The 24,319-nt window shown below is 48.3% G+C and overlaps 1 protein-coding gene across 2 annotated transcripts in view; it reads right to left on the bottom strand.

Moving 5' to 3' along the window:
- PRKAR1A (protein kinase cAMP-dependent type I regulatory subunit alpha) overlaps positions 1–23,940 on the bottom strand; it is a 44,096-nt gene extending 20,156 nt beyond the window's left edge. Inside the window, exons 1-2 of one of the 2 annotated variants that reach the window (XM_052658791.1) lie at positions 23,836–23,918; positions 516–607 (exon numbers count right to left, since the gene is read on the bottom strand). The gene's annotated coding sequence lies outside the window, so the exon portion shown is untranslated. Of the gene's footprint in view, positions 1–515; positions 608–23,835 lie in introns of both variants that reach the window. The other variant, XM_052658792.1, reaches the window with a different exon arrangement.
- Between the last annotated feature and the right edge of the window lie 379 nt (positions 23,941–24,319).

The raw sequence follows: 24,319 nt of genomic DNA on the forward strand, positions 1-24,319 counted from the left end.
TCCCGATGAGCCTTAGTTTCCTCAGTGGGAAAGGAAGAGCAGGGTGCGGGTCAAATTATTACTTAAGTAAAGATAGTAACAGCACACGTGTCTGTAGCACTTAGTATGTTCCTGGCTGTTCTAAGTACTTCATGCATCATAACTGAACCTTCATCATAGCTCTAGCATCAGCATCATTATTGTTACTGTTACCAAAGGAAAAAGAGGCAGGAGCAGTTGAATGGCCAGGATGGCTCATCCCCAGCAGCGAGCTTCATCGCTCTCCTCCGCCGCTGATGTGCAAAGTGTCCAGCCCAGGCGGGGGCGACAATGAAAACAAATTAGTTTGCTTGCCATTTGTCCCCACCTCTCATCAGCTCCCTGCATCACTAGGTTAGGACGGCCTTGGACAGTGTTACCTTCTTGCCACAGTCTCGACCCTTAGAGTAAGGAGACCAGCAGGCTGCTGACGAGGAGCCGGCAGCTCTGAGGGACAGCTGACCCGTGCTGGGTGGCCCGGCTATGGCCCCACTCACCTGCACTCAGGCTCCAGTGTAGCCACAGGCCGTTTCCTGTGTCCGTGGAGCTCAACCTTCTTGTAGCTGCCAAACCCTCCTGAGCTGGGGCTCTGAAAGACGAAACACAGAAATGGGCAGCAGATTGTTGAGCCTGGGAAGAGCCCACTGAGATGACTGTTCGGAAAAACCAAACAGCCCTGGGGGGGTTCCAAGAGGGCTGAATGCTCTTTCAGTCCCACCCTGCCCTGGGGAGAATTTCAACTCCTCAATTTCTGTGTGCTTTTACCCTCTCCAGAGGCCTTCTGCCCTGAATTCCAAGGTCTGCCAGCCTTTTCTTTTTGGTTTCTGTCCTTATAAAGGCTCAACAAGGGACTCCCCTGCTGGTCCAGTGGCTAAAAAGAGCTTGGCCGTCCCAGCTCAGGGGTCCGAGGTTCCCTGGATCCCCGAGCAGGGAACTAGATCCCATACGCTGCAACTGAAGAGCCCACGTGCCACAACTCAGAGCCAGTGCTGCCAATTAAGTAAATATTTGTTAAAAGAAAAGGCTCAACAAAATGAGTTTCTACAGTAGGGGGGCTGTAAGTCCATTTTTTCTCTTTAAAACAAAATTCCTTAATTGCTGTTACAATGTGTGAAACAATAGCAAACAATTTTAGAAGCAAAATAAACATCAATTGTGCATTTAGCCAAAGTGGGCAAGCAAGTCTATAAATGGAAGGAAGGTTTTGGTAGACCATTTCTTGGCGTTATCGCTGAAGCTGCCGTTGGCTAAAGATAGATGCACCTACTTCAGATTCCCAAGGGGTACTTTTCAGACTATCACCGCCTTCTTGTGCTGAGTGTATATGCTTCCCGTGGAACCCAAGATTGTGGTTTCAAAGATAACCTGGTTCCAGCAAGCTTTCCAACGCCAGAAGTCTTTCTACTTTCCGCACTGGCAAATGCTTACCTAACCTGAGGATTGGTGGTCCTGTGGTTAAGACTCCAGGCTTCCACTGTAGAGGCCAGGAGTGCAGGAACTAAGTCTGGTGAAGGAGCTAAGATCCTGCATCTTTCAGCAAGGCCACACCGCGCCTCCTCCCCAAAACAGAATAAAACCTGAAGGTGGGTGTTTACTGAAGTAGTCACTGAAAATACTAACCCCAAAACCAGAGGAGTGGCAATTTTCACTCTAATACTGAAGAGAGTTTTCCAAGTAAAAATATCTTCATCCCGAATATATCTTCACCCAGAACAGCATATTTAAATCCGCAATGTTCAACAAGAGAGAGAAAGTTACATTAGTAGCCAGGTTCTCCAGAGAAATAGAAGCAACAGGAGGAAGAGAGAGAGAGGAATTTATTTGAAGAAATTGGCGCACACAGTTGTGGGTCCTGGCAAGTCCCAACCTGTAGGATGTGCCAGCAGGCTAGCAACCAGGGAAAAGTTGGTGTTGGAGCCTTGACTCTGAAGACAGTCTGGAAGCTGAACTCCTTTCTCGGGGAACCTCAGTGTTTCCTCTTAAGGCCTTCAACTGGCTGGGTACGGCCACCCGCACTATCAAGGATAATCTGACTTAAAGGTTAATCACAGCTAAACAATACCTTCTCAACGACATTCAGAATAGTATTTGAACAAAACCTGGGTACCAGGGCTTAGCCAAGTTGAATTGTAAAATTAATTGTCATATTTCAGTTCAGTGGCTCGGTCGTGTCTGACTCTTTGCAACAACATGGACTGCAGCATGCCAGGCCTCCCTGTCCATCACCAGCTCCCAGAGCTTGCTCAAACTCATGTCCATTGAGTCAGTAATGGACAATCCAACCATCTCATCCTTTGCCACCCCTTTCTCCTCCTGCTCTCAAACTTTCCCAGCATCAGGGTCTTTTCCAATGAGTCACTTCTTCACATCAGGTGGCCAAAGTATTGGAGTTTCATCTTTAGCATCAGTCCTTCCAATGAACACTCAGGACTAATCTCCTTTAGGATGGACTGGTTGGATCTCCTTGCAGTCCAAGGGACTCTCAGGAGTCTTCTCCAACACCACAGTTCAAAAGCATCAATCCTTCGGCACTCAGCTTTCTCTGTAGTCCAACTCTCACGTTCATACATGACCAATGGAAAAACCACAGCCTTTACTAGACAGACCTTTGTTGGCAAAGTAATGTCTCTGCTTTTTTATATACTGTCTAGGTTGGTCATAGCTTTTCTTCCAAGGAGCAAGCGTCTTTTAATTTCATGGCTGCAGTCACCATCTGCAGTGATTTGGGAGCCCCCAAAAATAGTGTCAGCCACTGTTTCCACTGTTTCCCCATCTATTTGCCATGAAGTTATGGGACCAGATGCCATGATCACAGTTTTCTGAATGTTGAGCTTTAAGGCAACTTTTTGACTCTCCTCTTTCACTTTCATCAAGAGGCTTTTGAGTTCCTCTTCACTTTCTGCCATAAGGGTGGTGTTATCTGCATATCTGAGGTTATTGACATTTCTCCCGACAATCTTGATTCCAGCTTGTGCTTCTTCCAGCCCAGCGTTTCTCATGATGTACTCTCCATAGAAGTTAAATAAGCAGGGTGACAATATACAGCCTTGATGTACTCCTTTTCCTATTTGGAACCAGTCTGTTGTTCCATGTCCCGTTCTAACTGTTGCTTCCTGACCTGCATATAGGTTTCTCAAGAGGCAGGTCAAGCGGTCTGGTATTCCCATCTCTTAAAGAATTTTCCACAGTTTATTGTGATCCACACAGTCAAAGGCTTTGGCATAGTCAATAAAGCAGAAATAGATGTTTTTCTGGAACTCTCTTGCTTTTTCAATGATCCAGTGGATGTTGGCAATTTGATCTTTGGTTCCTCTGCCTTTTCTAAATCCAGCTTGAACATCTGGAAGTTCATGGTTTATGTATTGCTGAAGCCTGGCTTGGAGAATTTTGAATGTTACTTTACTAGCATGTGAGATGAGTGCAATTGTGTGGTAGTTTGAGCATTCTTTGGCATTGCCTTTCTTTGGGATTGGAATGAAAACTGACCTTTTCCAGTCCTGCAGCCACTGCTGAGTTTTCCAAGTTTGCTGGTATATTGAGTGCAGCACTTACACAGCATCATCTTCCAGGATTTGAAAGAGCTCAACTGGAATTCCATCACCTCCACTAGCTTTGTTCATAGTGATGCTTTCTAAGGCCCACTTGACTTCACATTCCAGGATGTCTGGCTCTAGATGAGTGATCACACCATCGTGATTATCTTGGTCATGAAGATCTTTTTTGTACAGTTCTTCTGTGTATTCTTGCCACCTCTTCTTAATATCTTTTGCTTCTGTTAGGTCCATACCATTTCTGTCCTTTGTTGAGCCCATCTTTGCATGAAATGTTCCCTTGGTATCTCTAATTTTCTTGAAGAGATTTCTGGTCTTTCCCATTCTATTGTTTTCCTCTATTTCTTTGCATTGATCACTGAGGAAGGCTTTTTTATCTCTCCTTGCTATTCTTTGGAACTCTGCATTCAGATGAGTATATCTTTCCTTTTCTCCTTTGCTTTTGGCTTCTCTTCCTTCAGACAGCCATTCTGCTTTTTTGCATTTCTTTTTCTTGGAGATGGTCTTGATTCCTGTCTCCTGTACAATGTCACGAACCTCCATCCATAGTTCATCACGCACTCTATCAGATCTAGTCCCATAAATCTATTTCTCACTTCTACTGTATAATCAATCATAAGGGATTTGATTTAGATCATACCTAGATAGCATATTGAAAAGCAGAGACATTACTTTGCCAACAAAGGTCCGTCTAGTCAATGCTATGGTTTTTCCAGTGGTCATGTATGGATGTGAGAGTTGGACTGTGAAGAAGGCTGAGCACCGAAGAATTGATGCTTTTGAACTGTGGTGTTGGAGAAGACTCTTGAGAGTCCCTTGGACTGCAAGGAGATCCAACCAGTCCATTCTGAAGGAGATCAGCCCTGGGATTTCTTTGGAAGGACTGATGCTGAGGCTGAAGCTCCAGTACTTTGGCCACCTCATGCGAAGAGTTGACTCATTGGAAAAGACTCTGATGCTGGGAGGGATTGGGGGCAGGAGGAGAAGGGGACGACAGAGGACGAGATGGCTGGATGGCATCACCGACTCGATGGATATGAATCTGAGTGAACTCCGGGAGTTGGTCATGAACAGGGAGGCCTGGCGTGCTGCGATTCACGGGGTCGCACTGAACTGAAATGAGTGGCCTATGAGATTCAACATAGATGTTTATCTGCCATCTGTGTATCCTCGATGAGGTGACCGTTAAGATCGTTTGTCCATTTTTTAATTGGATTGTTTTGTTTTCCTGTTGGTAAGAGTTCTTTGTATATTTTGAATAAAGTTCATATAATTTTCACATGTCACATTCTATTGACTTCTTTCAACAATTTTAAAGTGTAAAATCATCTGTAGCTTGTGAGCTGTACAAGAACATGTCAGGGAGCAGAGTCAACCCATAGGTCATAGTTTGTCTGAGAAGTTTGGGTTTTCTTAGAACCACTTGGGAATCAGCCCACAGTCACATGCAGCGAACAGATGGGGTCTAATGCATGCTTTAGCACTCTGCTTCTACTGAAGTGAGGGCAGGAGCAAGGTGTGTGAGGGAGCTTGGAGCAAAGACACTTATTTAGAGTTTATTGCAGTGATCCAGGTGAGGGGTGGGGCTGGTTTAAACTAATTTAAGTTTTGATGCAGCTGAGTAGAGTGGGGCTCTAAAATCCACTGTGGATGGTAACTGCAGCCATGAAATTAAAAGATGTTTGCTCCTTGGAAGAAAAGCTATGACAAACCTAGATAGCATATTAAAAAGCAGAGACATCACTTTGCTGACAAAGGGCAGTCTAGTCAAAGCTAAGGCTTCTCCAGTAGTTGTGTACAGATATGAGAGTTGGACCATAAAGAAGGCTGAGCACCAAGGAACTGATGCTTTCAAATTGTGGTGCTGGAGAAGACTCTCAAGAGTTCCTGGGACTGCAAAGAGAATCAACCAGTCCATCCAAAAGGAGATTAGTCCTGAATATCCATTGGAAGGACTGATGCTGAAGCTGAAACTCCAGCACTTTGGCCACCTGATGTGAAGAGCTGACTCACTGGAAAAGACCCTGATGCTGGGAAAGATTGAGGGCAGGAGGAGAAGGGGACGACAGAGGACGAGATGGTTGGATGGTATCACTGACTCGATGAACGTGAGTTTGAGCAAACTCTGGGAGATGGTGAAGGACAGGGAAGCCTGGCGTACTACAGTCCATGGGTTCGCAAAGAGCTGGACATGACTTAGTGACTGAACGACAGCAAAGAGCTGAGTATATTTCAGAAACGTTTAAGAAAGAGCAGAGACGGAACCTCGGGCCTGACGTGGAGGATCAGAGGAGGGGAGACTCAGAGATGATACCGAGATGTCTGCCTCAGCCAGTGAATCAATGCTGCTGCCCTTCCCTGAGTCAGAGGATTCGGGAGGAGCAGCGCGGGTGGGTGGGTGAGGGGCCATGGCTCATCCCGGAGGGGCTGTCAGCTGTCTGCTGGTTGAAAGCTCAGGAGACAGCTAAAGGCTTTGAAATCATCAATTTATTAATTACAAAGCCATGGGCAGGAATGAAATCCCTCCTGGCCTCCTGGCTGTGGGCATTGAGAGAGAAGCAAATGGGAAGCAGGAGGATGGCGTGAGGAAGACCGAGAGAATAAGAGGAGAAGAGAAGAAGAGGGCCAGGAGGGATGTGAGCAAGCAGGCGGCAACCTGGGAGAGGGTGGAGGCCGCAGGAGCCGCGCAGAGCACGTGTCCAGAGATGGAAGCACAGGCTGCCGAACAGGAGCGAGAGACGAAGAGTCAGGGCCGCTCACAGCGCAGGCGCGGTCCACGTGGACTCTGCATGACCAGCCAGCAATGGACTGCTGTCGTTCAGTCGCTAAGTCAGGTGTGACTCTCTGTGACCCCATGGACTGCCGCACGCCAGGCCTCCCTGTGCATCACCAACTCCCGGAGTTTACCCAGACTCATGTCCACTGAGTCCGTGATGCCATCCAGCCATCCCATTCTGTCCCGCCCCTTCCTCCTCTGCCTTCAAGCTTTGCCAGCATCAGGGTCTTGTCCAATGAGTCGGCTCTTCACATCACACGGCCAAAGTATTGGAGCTTCGGCTTCAGCATCAGCCCTTCCAGTGAATATTCAGGACTGATTTCCTTTAGGATGGACTGGTTGGATCTCCTTGCAGTCCATGGGACTAGAGATTAGGAATGGAACAATCATGAGGTTATTGTGCTGATTAAAGTCGTGTGAAACTTGTCTCCCTCAAAAGCACAGGGAAAAGACACAGAATATGGAGGCTGCGCTGTTTCTCTTAACTGCTTTTTTCCGTGAAGCAAATCCCAGCCGCTCCCACTCTGTGCTTTTCAGTGCTGCCCCAAGCGGCACATTCTCGCTCAAACCTGGTTCTCAGGTCTTCCCAGAAGTCCCGTGAGTTACGCGATACATGTTCAATAAATTCCTTTTCTACTCGTGTCATCAAGGAATTGTTCCTTTGCTTACAAGTAGAACTCTGACTCATACAAGTCCCTGATCTTGTCCTGGAAAATAACACTATTAAAATCTCCAGGCTCTTATTGGATAAGTTAAGAAATGATTTATTCATTAACATGCCATCTTCATGTCAACCAAGAAACGAAGCTGGGACGTCCCTGGCCGTCCAGTGGTTAAGACTCCATGCTTCCAGCGCTGGGCTGTAGTTTCGATCCCTCATCAGGAGACTAAGATCCAGAATTAAAAATAAATAAAAATAAAAAGTAATAAATAAGTGTTAAAATAAAAACCTTAATAAGAAAATTTTAATAAAATAATTATTAAAAATAAAATTAATGAATAAACAAACAAAATTTTTAAAACTTTATTTTTAAAAAAAATGAAGCCTGATCTCTCAATGGGAGGAGCCCCCAAAATCCTGGACCATCTTTAATCTGCCCCATCGAGAAACAGGGAGCTGGTGAAGGGCTTCTTTTTTCTTTTTTGGACTATGGGATTTCTCAAAAACATTTTTAATGTGGAAGAACACAAAGAAGGGCATTAGAAATCACCCCAAGTCCACTACCTGGAAATGACACCATGACATCGTGCAGAATTCCCTTTCGATACCTTTGAAGCACCACCTTCCCAGACTCTTCATGTATTTCCTCACTTTTCCGCAGAAGGACTTTAAATAGGAACGAGACGTTATTAAATTTACACGTCGAAACATTACTTCGGCCTCAGCCCGGGGAAACGACCTGGCAGGCAGACAAACCAGGCAGCTATCGCTGTGATGGCACGACAGCCTGCGAAGGCTCCGCTGCAGAAGGGGGTGGCGTTAGCTGCTCCAGGAGCCTCCCCACACTTAGGTTTTTGGACAATTCACGGCTTCCCAGGTGGCTCAGTGGTAAAGAATCCACCTTCAATGCAGGAGAAGCAGGTTCGATCCCTGGGAAGATCCCCTGGAGGAGGACATGGCAACCCACTGCAGTATTTTTACCTGGAGAATCCCACGGACGGAGGAGCCTGGTGGGCTACAGTCCGGGAGGCCACAAAGAGTCAGATGTGACTGAGCGACTAAACAGCAGTGGACACTTTAACTTTTAACAACACTATATAAAAGGCTTTGCAGATGCAACCAGCACAAGGCCAGTCCAGAAACAGGCTGGAGAAGGAGGCCCTTGAATGTATTTCTCACTCACACTACAAATCTACCCCAGAGAGCCTGCAATTCCGTTCTGTCTTATCTTCACATCAGATCTCAGTTTTTAAATGTGGCCTCTGTCCAGAACATCATGGCAGAGGGAAAAAACTAGCTCTTCAAGCTTCCCTAGAGGAGGGACCCAGAGCGGTTCCTCGTGCGTTTCACTGGTCCAAGCACAGCTTGGGTCAGGGAAGTTGGAAACGGAGCCAAGAAGACTCAGGCCAGCCTGCGGGCCCCTGTGATCTGGTCTCTGGCAGCCCCAGATCTTAGCCCTGCCGCTTCGTGCCCACATATCCTCGGGCCACTCGGAAGCCTTGCTGTTGTTCAAACAATACAGACCCACGCCCATGTCAGGACTGGCTGTCCCGTCCGCTGACACCCCCACAGCCTCCAGGCTCCGGCCCCACCCCTGCAGGTCACCTGACTGTCTTATTCCAAATGCAGCCTTCCTTCTCCTCCTGTGCTAGCCCCATCCCAGTCCTATTCACTCCATATTCGTCGCTGTATGACGCGTGTATTTTGCCAGTTTGTTTGATCTCTCTGTGGGCCTCTCTCTCTTACTGTTTGTCTCTGTCTGTCTCTCCCCCACCCCCCACATACACACACACATACAGAGAGACAGAGATGAAAGCTTCACAAGGGCAAGGTTTTTGCTTTGATCCCTGTTGTGCCTCTGATACTTAGAACAGCATCTGGTACATAAAAGTGCCAAAAATACCTTTGAAAGAGTCCGCAACAGATGAATGAATACTAGAAAGGGAATTAGCACCGGAGAAAGACATAAAATGTTCACTAAATTATAGCTATATACCTCTCACTACACAGCAGTGTCTGGCTAAATAAATACCCCTTAATTCATTTGATTGGCCTTCATTTGAAAACTCCAGACTGTAAAAGTGAACTTGCAGATACAATGTATTTACCAGCCTTCGGGAGGACAGATAGTTCTCAGTTCAGTCATCTGGACTCTTTGCAACCCCATGGACTGCAGCACGCCAGGCCTCCCTGTCCATCACCAACTCCCGGAGTTTACCCAAACTCATGTCCATCGAGTTGATGATGCCATCCAACCATCTCATCTTCTGTTGTCCCCTTTTCCTCTTGCCCTCAATCTTTCCCAGTATCACGGTCTTTTCAAATGAGTCAGCTCTCCGCATCAGGTGGCCAAAGTATTGGAGTTTCAGCTTCATCATCAGTCCTTCCAATGAACACCCAGGACTGATCTCCTTTAGGATGGACTGGTTGGAATCTCCTTGTAGTTCAAGGGACTCTCAAGACACTTCTCCAAACCACAGTTCAAAAACATCAATTCTTCTGTGCTCAGCTTTCTTTACAGTCCAACTCTCACATCCATACATGACCACTGGATAAACCATAGCTTTGACTAGACGGATCTTTGTCGACAAAGGCATGTCTCTGCTTTTGAATATGCTGTCTAGGTTGGTCACAGCTTTTCTTCCAAGGAGCAAGCGTCTTTTAATTTCATGGCTGCAGTCACCATCTGCAGTGGTTTTGGACCCCAAGTAGTCTTAGTTACCTGTTGTTTTTTTTATTTAATTTTTAAAAACAGAACAATTTGGGGGGCCACACTGCACAGAGGGCTTGTGGGATCTTACCCGGGATCAAACCTGTGTCCCCTGCAGTGGGAGCCCAGAGTCCTAACCTCTGGACTGCCAGGGCAGTCCCCCAGATTTCTAACTCAAGCTTAATTCTGGAACAAGGGCCACCCTGTGTCGTCACTTTCCTCAGTGAGCATACTTTATTCTTTGAATGTGAAGAGGGAAGGTGAGTACTTATTTATAAGAAGAAGAAAAAGAGATAAAGGAAGAGGAGAAAAGAGGGGAAGGGGAAAGGGAGGAGGAAGAGAGAGGAAGACAAAGTGGAAGGGTCTCCTTGAAATCAAGAGCCCATGTCTCCCGACAGCATAGCCCGTGATCTCCTTGCCGTCCCAGGGACTCTGAGAGCCCAGTGACTTTCACAGTACAGTCCCCTGGAAAGCCCTAAAGCTTTCAAGACTCCACAGTCACACAGACATTTCTAAACCTCATGGGGTCTTCTCTGCCTGGCCCCAACATCAGCTGTGAAGTGGATTGCAGAGGTGGCTGCTTGCTGAGACGGTCTATTCTGCCACGTTGACCCATCCACAGTTCACTGAAGCACAGGACGTGTCGGACTTGATCACTGAGCTTCAGGAATATTTCTTGAGAATCAATGGAACCAACGTAATTTTTGTATCTGAAGTTCTTCAGATTTTGCAAGTATAGGAAGATTTCCTCCCTTACTCCCCACAACCTCTCATCTCTAAGAGCTGCGGACGCAAAGTGAGGTCTCCGCTTCTGTGGCTCAGGCGTCACCACCATTTTACAAACACGGAAGGGGACTAGGGCACTTCGGTTCAGTTCAGTCGCTCAGTCGTGTCCGACTCTTTGCGACCCCATGAATCGCAGCATACCAGGCCTCCCTGTCCATCACCAACTCCCAGAGTTCACTCAGACTCACGTCCATCGAGTCAGTGATGCCATCCAGCCATCTCATCCTCGGTCGTCCCCTTCTCCTCCTGCCCCAAATCCCTCCCAGCATCAGAGTTTTTTCCAATGAGTCAACTCTTCACATGAGGTGGCCAAAGTATTGGAGTTTCAGCCTCAGCATCAGTCCTTCCAACGAACAATCAGGACTGGTCTCCTTTAGGGTGGACTGGTTGGATCTCCTTGCAATTCAAGAGTCTTCTCCAACAGCACAGTTCAAAAGCATCAGTTCTTCACTTAGAAGGTCCTATTTCCAGAGTAAAAGATCAAAGAGGTCAAAGGAACAAGTGGTCACTGAACGAGAAATATTTTTAGAAGGCTTCACTCACAGAAGTAACAGATGTCTTCTTCCTGCTCTGCCCTCCCTCTCCACAAAGAAGACCCACTGCGGTCTTAATGAACGTCATCCAGGGATAACGTAGTCACGCCGAGGTCTGCGATAATATCCTTGTACAGACAGAGAAGCTGGTCTGAGAGGTCAAGGGGCACCCAACTTTTTGGGGAATGGAAGTCAGGCACGGTCCCCCACGCTCCTTCTCTGCTGAACTTTCCTGTGACTCCAGACAAATAGTACCACGTGCAGAAGCAACGGCTCTTCTCCACGATGATTTGGCCGGTGAAATAATCTGATTGGCAGAGAAGCAGCCCACCATCTACCCTTGAATCGAGCAAGCAAATCATCAAAGTTCAGGCTGTTCTTTGCGGCCCTGGAGAAACAGATTCACCCATGATGTCTTCGTGTATTCCAGGAATTTCTTACAAACTAGGCCACTGATTTGTTACTGTTTTGCTGTATCACGATGGAGAACACTGTCCTTTTATTTTATTGAAGTATAGTCCATGGGGCCAGAAAGAGTCAGACACGACCGAGCGACTAACAGCTTCACTCTCATAGCTGATTTACAACGTGGTGTTGGTTTCTGCTGACATCAGAGTGATTCGGTTGTAATACATGCATATTCCCTTTCACAGTCTCTCCCGCTGTGGCTTGTCACGGGACACTGCGTACACTTCCTGTTTCATACGGCAGGACCTTGCTGCTCACCCGTCTTACATCAAATAGCTTGCATCTGCTCCTGCTAAACTCCAGTCTGTCCCTGCCGCTTCCCCTCTCCCCCTGGCTCCACGAGTCTATTCTGCGTTAGAGGACGCTATTCTGACGATCAGCCTTTTCTTGCTAGGTGGCATGCGCAGTCCCTCAGTCATGTTCAACTGTGTTGCGACCCTATGAATGCCCATCAGGCTCCTCTGTCCATGGAATTTCCCAGGCAAGAATACTGGAGTGGGTTGCCATTTCCTCCTCCAGGGAATCTTCCTGACCCAGGGATCTGACCCGTGTTTCCTGTGTCCCCTGCGTTAGAGGCAGATTCTTTACTGCTGAGCCACAGGGGAAGCAATGAGTTTTCAAAACTGATCCAAGCTGAGCATCCATAATCTGATAAAGGACGACCATGGAAAACCCATAGCTGCGGCTGCTGCTGCTAAGTCGCTTCAGTCGTGTCCAACTCTGTGCGACCCCATAGATGGCAGCCCATCAGGCTCCCCCGTCCCTGGGATTCTCCAGGCAAGAACACTGGAGTGGGTTGCCATTTCCTTCTCCAACGCATGAAAGTGAAAAGTGAAAGTGAAGTCGCTCAGTCGTGTCCAACTCTTAATGACTCCATGGACTACAGCCTACCAGGCTCCTCCGTCCATGGGATTTTCCAGGCAAGAGTGCTGGAGTGGGGTGCCATTGCCTTCTCCCACAGCAGGCACATATTAAATGCTCAGTAGATATCAACCACTGTTGTTTGCACATGTAAATTTTCAGTTGTATGCAATCAAAACTGTTAGCGTCCTTCCTTAGCGCTTCATCTGTTGACTGATCACTCATCTTTCAAAATTCAACTCAAGAAACTCATTGAAGGCACTGCTCCCCTGACAGCCTGTGTCTCCCCACTGGAACATGTGACTGTCACCACACTGCCAGGACCTATGTCTTTGTCTGTCGCTAGCTCCCTCTACTCAATGAGAGACTCCTTGAAATAGAGCTTTGCTCCCATTTTGTGCCTTGGCACCCACTTCTGATCTTGGGTCACATATAGACGGATGAAAAAAAGATTCTCCATGCAGATGGAAATCAACAAAAATAAATCCAATTCGGCTTTTATAACTTTTAGAAGACATTTTAAATGTTATACTTACTTATTTAAACAAATAGGAAAACTCAGGGGTTTTGACTTTTTAATTAATTTTTACTGAGTCTGGTTGGGTCACAATGTTGGGTCAGCTTCTAGGGTACAGCAGGGTGACTCATGTATCTCCGCTTTTTTGGATTTCCTTCCCATTCAGGTCACCACAGAGCACTGAGTAGGGTTTCCTGTGCTACAGAGGAGGTTTTCATTAGTTACCTCTTTTATACACAGTGATGAATGTATGGGGCCTCCCCCTTGGCACAGCGGTGAAGAACCTGCCTGCCAGTGCAGGGGACGCAGAAGACGTGGGTTCATTCCCTGAGTTGGGAAGATCCCCTGGAGAAGGAAATGGAGCTCACTCCAGTGGTCTTGCCTGGAGAATCCTCGTGGACAGAGGAGCCTGGCGGGCTGCAGTCCATGGGGTCGCAAAGAGTCGGACACGACTGAGGGGCTAAGCACAGTGAACATATGTCCATTCCAATCTCCCAGTTCAGCCCACCCCTTGCTCGCCCTGGGGTTTTGCTTTTAAAAGCTGGTGCTCTTTGGTTTTCATCTGAGGAGCTGTTGGAGGACTCGATGGCGATCTTCCGGAGAGGAAGCGCCAGACACCCTGCTGGGCTGACTCTTCGTCACACGACTGGAGGTGCCCGTCTGCCAGCCGCCAGCCTTCTCACTATGCCTGACACCAGGCAGCTGCAGGGCCCGGGCAGCCCCTTGGGCACCGCTGTCCGAGGCAGGCAGCCCTTGGCCCTCCCGTGCACAGGCGCGCACGCACACGCACACGCACACGCGGCACGGCCAGCACAGGATATAACCTCCTGTCAGCATCCTCTTCATTCCTTAGCAAGCACACCTCGTCTTTTTAAAAACAGTCACCAAAATGACAGCTGACTCCCTGCCTTTCCAAAAACTCAGCCCCAGGAAACAGCAGTTGATCCGACTTAATGCTCTACATTTGGCCGTTTTTCAGCTGAACTGAAGATCCTGAATGATAGATAGCTATGTCTCATATAAAAAGAATACTATATGATCCATGTAACAGATTCTATTTTAATACTGATGTTTATTATGAAATCAATGATACGTTATTACATTGCAGGAATGAGAGGCCAACCGTGTACTGAATTGACTTAGACACATTAATAGATTCCTTCACATATTAATAGGAAAAAAAGAATACTATAAAAATGTGGGGCTTCCCAGGTGGCTCAGTGGTAAAGAATCTGCCTGCTAATGCAGGAGTCACAGGCGACGCAGGTTTGATCCCTGGGTCAGGAAGATCCCCTGGAGGAGTAAATGGCAATCCACTCCAGTATTCTTGCCAGGATAATCCCATGGACAGAGGAGCTGGGTGGGCTACCTGTCCATGGGGTCGCAAAGAGTCAGATGTAACTTAGCATCTAAACAACATAATACCAATTAAATTAGGAGAATATCTTTGTTTAAGAAAGACAGGAAACTGACACAGATGATGAGTTCATGGAAAACTCAACTTTATAAAATGAATAATTTTTTTATTTTTAAATGACTGATCCTGTAAGTAGGTCATTGAGCAAATATGTCATGGCCTGCTATGTGGTCAAGCATCATTCCAGATGCTGGGAGGAGACGATGCTCTCACGGACCTTACCTTCTGGATGGACGAGACAGACAGCAAATAGATAAACAGATAAACAAGGAAGACAATTTCAGGTTGCGATGCCTGCTTTGAAGGAAATACACAGGCTAACGTGATAAGAATCCCTGCGGGTAGGAGGCACTACATGTCCGTAGCAAAGTACAGACCTGGGTCAAGAAGACCTTAAGATCTGTACTATGTTCAGGGATCGGGGGAACAGGAGAGGAACAGCTCAGCACAGGACAGTCCACGCGTGGGAGGGCACAGAGGCAGTGACGCCGGGTCTTCAGCTCCGTTCAGTCGCTCAGTCGTGTCCGACTCTGCGACCCCATGAATCAAAGCACGCCAGGCCTCCCTGTCCATCACCATCTCCCAGAGTTCACCCAAACTCATGTGCATCGAGTCGGTGATGCCACCCAGCCATCTCATCCTCTGTCGTCCCCTTCTTCTCCTGCCCCCAATCCCTCCCAGCATCAGAGTCTTTTCCAATGAGTCAACTCTTCACGTGAGGTGGCCAAAGTATTGGAGTTTCAGGCTCAGCATCAGTCCTTCCAATGAACAAGTTCTTGGTGTGCGTCAGATCTGTTTTTAAAAAGCACCTCTCCCACCTCTGCCTGGGAGTTGCTGAAGCAGGATTCTTTCAAGAGCTCAGGAGAAAGTGATCCCGTCAGGAATGCCGCTGGGTGGGCATGTGGATTTGCCCTGAATGTCAGAACCAGGCGGGGCATTCCAGAGAGCGAGGTCAGACCGCGGTCAACTGTAGACAGAGGCTGACTTAAAGCACCAAGTGTGGGGAGAGGTCCCGGGGAGAGAGCAAAAAAGAGCAGAACTCAAACCTAGGAAACTGCCACTGTCTGTATTTTAAGGCACATTCTGTTGGCTCAATGTCTTCAATAACCTCGGCAGCCAAACTGCCACAGGAAATTAGGGTCCCACCAAAGGATGCTTCCAACCTCAGAGGAATCATGAAACACCCAAATCACGCCCACTCCGGGGACGCAGCCGTGAAAACTCAACAGTTGTGTTTTTGGAGAACACACCAGCTTTTTATTCCCTGCATGTATTTGCAAGCAATAAGGAAAATAGGTGATCTGTGGGTAATTAATAGGCACCAAAATAAACCTGGGCACTTAGTTTCAGCTGATGAGCGTCGGGCAGTTCCTGTTTCCATTTATAACGGAGGCTCTCACTTGTCAGCAATGGGTGGCTTAGAGCTGCCACAGCCGGCTAAACACACAAGCCAGCTTCCCTTCCGATAGTGTAACTAAAATTAAAGCAACAGTCTAGACATCAAACCAGGACACTGCATTCCAGTCCTCCGGCCCCTGGCCTGTTGTCCATCACAGGTTACCTGGTCTCACGGCCTCAGCTACTTCCTCCCCGTCGTTGATCCGGTTCTCGCTTGCTCTCTCCCTCCCTCCCCCAACCCTGTCTCTCTCTTTCTGTCTTTCTCTCTCAGTCCCATAAATCTATTCCGTGCCCGGGACACAGGTATCAGTTGTCACTGAGACGTTCCCTCTTTGATGTCACCCGCATCTTTGGTTCGAAGGAACCAAAGGCTCTGGTTCCCAATGCAATGTCTCCTCCCATATCAGCTGTGATTGGTACCACATTTCGTCCTAACATAGCAACCTGCAGAGCAGAGATCCTAGGCTGAGCCAAAGCTGGGATCGCACAGCCAGGCTTATCTGAAGATCCTGTCCCAGCATATCTAGAGGACCAGCGGTGCACCAGGAGAAGTTAGCTAGAGAATAAAAGACCAGAATGAAACGAACAGGCCAGAGATGGCAGCCCAGGATCTGCTCAGATACTGATCCCTCGACGCGGCCCCGTGGATTCACCTCTGAGCCTGTGTGTTGAAGCGGAACGAATTTCTATTATGACACAAAGCTTTGTAGCCCAGAGCATGGCCCAGAAGAGACGTGAAGACCTTGAGAAGAAGAGACGTGAGAATACAGGAGATTGCATTCCCAAGGAAAGATGAAGATGAACTGAAAAGGGGCCTCTTACAGAAATATCAGATGGAATAGCGAGAATATCTGCAAAGCAAGAACAAGCTGAAATTTTCACAAATCAGAAGCATCCGAAATTGACAGAGACGGAAAGGAAGCAAGCCGCTAAGATGCTCCAGCAGAGCTAGAAGGGCGGCAGAGTCTCTGGTTGTGGAAACTCAGCTCAAGAGGAATTAGCCTGAGGCCGCCAGGAGAGCCAGGAACAGCCCCCCCGAGCCCCCCCGCCCCCTGCTCGCTCTTCTGGAGCAGGTTCACAGGCAGAGTCACAGCGCGGCTCTGTCCTGTTCTCCCAACACCGGAACAATTCCGTGCCGAACGTCCCCGCAGACCAGCCGGGTAAAAGGATGTGATCAGTGAGGCCAGCCTCTTCCCGCCCATAGGGCCTTACAGCAGCAGCTTATCTAAGCATTTGGCAGGCGGAGGACTGTGATTTATCAGGAGATCTTGGCCACACGTTTCTGCAGCCCGCAGATCTGATCAATGAGGGCGATGGAAACCTGTGGAAACTGCCACTTGGTGAGTTACCATCATCCATGTGGTCGTGCCAAAGCAGCCTGGGGGCCCAGATCATTGTGACACCGAGAAAGTAGAAGAATTATTCCCTGTTCAGGGTCAGCAGGGTCTCGCACTCTGGGATGGATCCAGACGCATCCACCCAAACTGCAGTCTCACCCAGCGCTGGTCACCAGAGGCTACTAACGTTTGCACGCGTGCACGCTAAGTCACTCCAGTCGAGTCCGACTTTTTGTTACCCCTCAGACTCCTCTGTAGCCTCTGCTCCTCCGTTGTAGCCTGCCAGGCTCCTCTGTCCATGGGATTCTCCAGGCAAGAAAACTGGAGTGGGTAGCCATGCCCTCCTCCAGGGGATCTTCCCAACCCAGGGATTGGACCCAGGTCTCCCACATTGCAGGCTTATTCTTTGCCATCTGAGCCACTGGGAAGCCCTCTCCAATGGGTACACCAGACACTTGAGTGGGATGCAATGTCTCAGCTTTAGACTTGAGGAACTGTGCAACAGGAAGTACAGTAGGAACCAGAGATCAAATCGCCAACGTCTACTGGATCACAGAAAGCAAGGGAATTCCAGGAAAATATCTACTTCTGCTTCATTGACTATGCTAAAGCCTTTGACCGTGTGGATCACAACAAACTGTGGAAACTTCTAAAAGAGATGGGAATACCAGACCACCTTACCTACCTCCTGCAAAACCTGTATGCAGGTCAAGAAGCAACAGTTAGAACTGGGCACTGAACAACCGACTGATTCAAAATTGGAAAGGAGTACGTCAAGGCTGTATATTGTCACCCTGCTTATTTAACTTATATGCAGAGTACATGATGAGAAATGCTGGGCTGGAGGAAGAACAAGCTGGAATTAAGATTGCCGGGAGAAATATCAATAACCTCAGATATGCAGATGACACCACCCTTATGGCAGAAAGTGAAGAAGAGCCTTGATTTTCCCCCTGCTAAAGAGCCTCTTAATGAAAGTGAAAAAGGAGAGTGAAAAAGTTGGCTTAAAACTCAGCATTCAAAAAATGAAAATTATGGCATTCATGGCAAATGGATGGGGAAACAGTGGAAAGAGTGTCAGACTTTATTTTGGGGGGCTTCAAAATCACTGCAGATGGTGACTGCAGCCATGAAATTAAAAGACTCTTGCTCTTTGGAAGAAAAGCTATGACCAACCTAGAGAGCATGTTGAAAAGCAGAGACATTACTTTGCCAACAAAGGTCCATCTAGTCAAAGCTATGGTTTTTCCATTAGTCTTGTATGGATGTGAGAGTTGGACCATAAAGAAGGCTGAGTGCCGAAGAATTGGTGCTTTTGAACTGTGTTGCTGGAAAAGACTCTTCAGAGTCCCTTGGACTACAAGGGGATCAAACCAGTCAATCCTAAAAGAAATCAGTCCTGAATATTCACTAGAAGGACTGATGCTGAAGCTGAAGCTCCAATACTTTGGCCACCTGATGCAAAGAGCTGACTCACTAAAAAAGACCCTGATGTTGGGAAAGATTGAAGGCAGAAGGAGAAGGGGACGACAGAGGATGAGATGGTTGGATGGCATCACCAAGTCGATGGACATGAATCTGAGCAAGCTCCGGGTGATGGTGAAGGACAGGGAGGCCTGGCGCGATGCAGTCTGTGAGGTCACGAGGAGTCGGACATGACTGAGCAACTGAACAGCAAGAGCAGGAAATGGTCGTTTCATCCAGCTCCTCTTCGGCCTGAGTGCACACAACACTGAGGCCTGACCCCAGTTCGAGGAAAAGACCACCAGGCTCACAAAGTCAGTGTCGGTTTTGTAACCGACAAAACCGGTTACAAGGGGGTGTGCACACCGACGGGGAGTCTCAGCAAGAGGCTGTGTGGGGAGGGGGTTTTGTAGGACTTGGGTCTGTGCCGATTTATTCTAAGGCGGGGAGGGCAGGGGCAACTGGAATCAGCCAGAGTTGGAGGTGGTCCTGAAGTGGGGTGGTCTAACCATCGGGTGTCCCAGGGATCCTTGTCCGGGGGCGGGAGGAACAGAGCGAGCCTGGGGAGCAAAGCTGGTGATAAGGAGGCGTGGGTCAGTCCCAGCCATTGTGCGGCTGCGCTGTGACCGCGCCTCTGTGACTGTCGGGAACACCAGAGCCGGCTTACCAGGGCTGACTTGTATTTTCTCAAGCCCCACAAGAAGTTAGTCGGTGTTGGGCGGGAGGAGGGGAAAGGAGATCTAAGTAAGCCTGGAGAATAAGCCTGTGACACAGTGTTAAATAAACACAATACTGGGCTTCCAGTTTTTTACAGGCTCAAATCTCCCAAGACACCCCCATCGGGGTCAGCACAGACGCCTGATTCTGTTCCAGCAGAAGCCGGAGCCGCCGGGCCTTCTCCCCTCCCCGCGGTCACCTCCACTCTGACCGCTCTTCCCCTCCACTCTGTGCCCACCCCTCTCTGCTCTCACCGCCCAGCCTCCTCGCGTTTCACAAGCACTTCCGGTCCTTCTTCCCAGAATGCTTTTCCCCACGTGGCTGCAGAAAACCATCCCCTCCCCTCCTTCAGGCCTTTTGCAAATGGAACCTTCCACGAGGGCCTCCCTGTTTTCGCTCCATGAAACCCACCTCCCCCGACGCCTCCAAACGCCCTGGTCATTGCTTAATTTTTCTTCTGAGCACTCATTACATCTAAGTTACTCTCCATTTTATTTTTTTATTATTATTATTTTCTTTATGGTCTTTCTGCCTATGTGGGCATGCACTTCTTTATTATTTTAAAATTTAATTTTTATTTTATATTGGAGTATATTTGATTTGGGCTTCCCTGGTGGCTCAGAGGTTAAAGCGTCTGCCTGCAACGCGGGAGACCTGGGTTCGATCCCTGGGTCGGAAAGATCCCCTGGAGAAGGAAATGGCAACCCACTCCAGTACTCTTGCCTGGAGAATCCCAGGGGCGGAGGAGCCTGGTGGGCTGCGTCCATGGGGTCGCAAAGAGTCGGAGACGACTGAGCGACTTCACTTCACTTGAATGCTTGGACTGAGCGACTTCACTTCTCCCGAGTGCTTGATTTACAATCTTGTATTCTCTTCGGGTGTGCAGCAAAGTGGTTCGGTTCTACAGGTACTTACACCTGCTCTCTTCCGCGTTCTTTTTCCATTTAGGTTATTACAGAATATTGAGTGGAGTTTCCTGTGCTGTACAGTAGATCTTTGAAAGAGAAAGTCGCTCAGTCGTGTCCGACTCTTTGTGACCCCATGGACTATACAGTCCGTGGAATTCTCCAGGCTAGAATACTGGAGTGGGGAGCCTTTCCCTTCTCCAGGGGATCTTCCCAACCCAGGGATCGAACCCAGGTCTCCCGCGTTGCAGGCGGCTTCTTTACCAGCAGAGCTCTCGGGGAGGCCCACAGTGGGTCTTTGCCGATCGTCTGTGTTCCATGTAGTAGTGTGTATCTGTTAATCTCAGACTCCTGTCTCATCCCTCCCCGCTCCCTTTCTCCTTTGGTGACCACGTTTGTTTCTATGTCTGTGAGTCAGCTTCCGCTTTGTGAATAAGATCACTGTATCACTCTTAAGATTCCACACCTAAGTGATGTCCCACGATAGCTGTCTTTCTCTGCCTGACTTGCTTCACTTAGTATAATAACCTCTAAATCCATCCACGGTACCGCAAATGGCATCATTCCGTCCTTTTCACGGCTGAGTAGCATTCCACTGTATACATGTACCACGTCTTTGTCAATTCACCTGTTGATGGACATTTAGGTTGCTTCCATGTCTTGGAGAAGGAAATGGCAACCCACTCCAGTATTCTTGCCTGGAGAATCCCAGGGACAGAGGAGCCTGGTGGGCTACAGTCCATGGGGTTGCAAAGAGTCAGACACAAGTGAGTGACTTCACTTACTTACTTACTTACTTACCATGTTTTGGCTAATATAAATAGTTCTGCAATGAACATCGGGGTACATGTATCTTTTCAAAGTATAGTTTTCTCTAAATATATGCCCAGGAGTGAGATTGCTGGGTCATATGGTAGTCTTATTTTTAGTTTTTAAAGGAACTTCCATACCGTTTCCATAGTGGCTGTACCAATTTACATTCCCACCAACAGTGCAGGAGGGTCCTTTTCCCTGCACCCTCTCCAGCACTTATGGTTTGTGGACTTTTTAATGATGGTCATTCTGACCAGTGTGAGGTAATACTTCATTGTAGTTCCAATTAGCATTTCTCTAATATTAATGGTTAGCAACATGCAGTGTCTTTTCACGTTCCTGTCGGCCACCTGTGAGTCTCCCTTGGAGAAATGTCTGTTTAGACCTTCGGTCAGGGATTTTTAAACACTTTGCCCCGTGGGGCGTCCCCAGGGCTGGAACTGCGGCGGGTGAGTCACCGGCAGGCACACGATACAAACTTGTCAAGTGAGTGACTAGGCAAACCCCTCCCAACAGAGGGAGTGGGGAGTGAAGCCCACGTTTTCAACGCATACCCTGTGAAGAGGTCTGGGGAGAACCTCGGGGACTCTTCCTCCAAAGCTTTAGAATCGAGTCTCCAGATCTCACTCAAGTCAGTCTTTCCTTCAAAATCCAGCCACCAGCCTGGAATGGAATACTTCAGACCACTAGATGGCGCCGTTCACCAGGCATTGTTGGACTCTTATCATCCCGGAGTCGTGACTTCTGAAATCACCTTCTTCTTGGAGAGGATGAATTCCAAGGAACGGTGACCACTTCCGAGGCCATCTCTCCAGACCAGGCAGAAACCCAGAGTGCCATTGCATCACTTATCAACTAGCCACCCCCACCACAGAGCGCAGATTAACCCTTTGATGGGAACAAAAGATGTTTTCAGTGCAATCGACCCCGGGTACCCCCAGGAATTGGTTCCAGGAAACTTCCCCATATCAAGCTTCCCTGGTGGCTCAGAGGTTAAAGCGTCTGTCTGCCATGCAGGAGACCTGGGTTCGATCCCTGCAGAAGGAAATGGCAACTCACTCTAGTATTCTTACCTGGAGAATCCCATGGACGGAGGAGCCTGGTGGGCTACAGTCCACAGGGTTGCAAAGAGTCGGACACGACTGAGCGACTTCACTTTTCCCCATATCAAAATGAATTCCTTAGGGACTTCACTGGCGGCCTAGTGGGTAAGACTCCACGTTTCCCCTGCTGAGGGCACAGATTCCAACCCTGGTTGGGGAACTAAGATCCCACATTCTGTGTAAGGCAGGAAAAAAAATCAAATCTATGACATAAAACAGCATGGTATTTGCACACAACCTAGGCACACCTCCCACATACTTTAAACCATCTCTGCATCACTTGTAACACCTAATACGATGTAGTGTTAGCATCAGACATGCATAGTCACGCCTGACTCTCTGCAACCCCGTAGACCTAGCCCACTAGGCTCCTCCGTCCATGGGATTTTCCAGGTGAGAATACTGGAGTGGGTTGCCATTTCCTTCTCCAGGGGATCTTCCTGACCCAGGGATCGAACCTGCATCTCTTGTACTCCAGGGGAATCTTTTACCATCTGCGCCCCCAGGGAAGCTCGATAAAGTGTAAGTGCTATGTAAATATTTACTGGCATGGCAGATTCCAAGTTTGCCTTTTAGAACTGGAATTCACTTATTTGAGATTTTCGATCAAAGTATGGTGGAATTCATGAATGCGGAACCCACAGATACGGAGGGCCCGCTGTCCTTCGAGCGATAACCCAGCGAAGGTAAACAAAGCTGTGAGCCTTTTGGAGAAGCAGCAGAACCCCATGCCTCCCCTTTGAACCTGACCTCTGGCCTTCGGGGCACAGGCCCGCCCGTCTCTCTCTACCCTGCCTCTCTAGAGAATGGCTGAGGGGTCTGGATTGCAACTCTGGTTCTGGCCTCAAGTCGTGACCGCGTGAGAGGCACAGTGAAACGGAGCGAACAAGTCTGACCGAGTGAACGTCTCCATCACAACCTGCCCCCAGACCCCGGGAGGTTGATCCAGCATCTCCCCACCTGGTTTACGCAGCGGCACGACGCAGGTAAACCCCTGGAGAGGAGGGATGTCATGGGCATTTACTGAGATGCTTCGAGCCAAGTTTTCTATAAAGCTTTCTTTTCCATTTGCAGATACCACCTCTATCTGTACGCTAACACTTAAGTCTGGGTGACTGGCTGATCTGATGAACCCAAGTCTGTAATCTGGCTGGTCTTCAGAGGTCCCGGCGAACAGAAACTCCGTGACTGAAGCTCCCTGCATTGTCTTGAATGATAGACCATTAGCTCAAGGCTTGTCTGTAAACACAGGCATAGAAAGCTGCTGACTTCATGAATGCCAGCTGATCAGAAACTATTTATGGAGAACCTGTGATATGTTTTGGTGTTTTAGGAAGACAGTTCTGGAAGCCAAAATATGGCAGATTAGGGAGGGAGGTGAAAACAAAGATACCCCTTCTTCAGTGACGTATCATTGTTTCTTTCCCTCGAGAGGAAATATACACATCAAGGATTATTAGATAGGTTGTTAGATTTTTGCCCCTTGTCGTCCCTTTATGTAACCAATAAAACCAGAAATAATGGTTCCATTTGGGGAACAAAGGCACATCCCAGGGTCTATTCACTCACTGCAGCCACGCTCTCGCACACAGATGGGGCCCAGATTGAGTAACACAAAAGTCCAGTTTTGCCCTGACTGGGGACTTCCTGATGGCCAAGCCCACGGGACCATCTCCTTTCCCAGAAGTCACCCTATATTCCAGCGCGTCCTCCCCTATTGAGAGCTGTGGGACTGACTTCCTGAGCTCCTTCCGCACTGCGAGCCGTCACCCTGCCCTTTCCTCGCCCCTCAAGGCTTACCTGCTCTCAGGGCTCCTCCTCTCCTCTTTAACCACAGACTACCACGTACATTTATCCATCGCGGGTCTATTCTTTCCCAGCTCTCATTCCGAGTGTCGAAACACTTCAACCAGAAGAGAAAAGGGAGATCGGTTCCCGTGACATGATTTTATAAAAATAGAATGGGTTTTATAAAAAGCAGCAGCAGCCAGGAGTGGTACTTACTCACCTAGTAATCACTCTAATTATAGGCAGTTGGGTGTCACGGTCAACCATATTGGGTGTCCGGACGGTTGCATCAGACAGGATGTCTCATTTCCAGCTTCCCCTGTTAATGGCCTGTGCACGCCCTGGTCAGCATCTTTCAATTACAACCTGATTGTTACACAAATAGGAAGTCCCATTTGCTGAACTGTGGCCTGCAATTTTATCTTACCAAGGATGTTAGATTTTCAGACCCTGGCTTGGTCCTCCCAATCTTCTGCTGAGGTATGTTTCCCTAGAG

Source organism: Budorcas taxicolor, chromosome 19 (assembly GCF_023091745.1).
Source record: "Budorcas taxicolor isolate Tak-1 chromosome 19, Takin1.1, whole genome shotgun sequence".
In the NCBI taxonomy this organism is placed as follows: Eukaryota; Metazoa; Chordata; class Mammalia; order Artiodactyla; family Bovidae; genus Budorcas; species Budorcas taxicolor.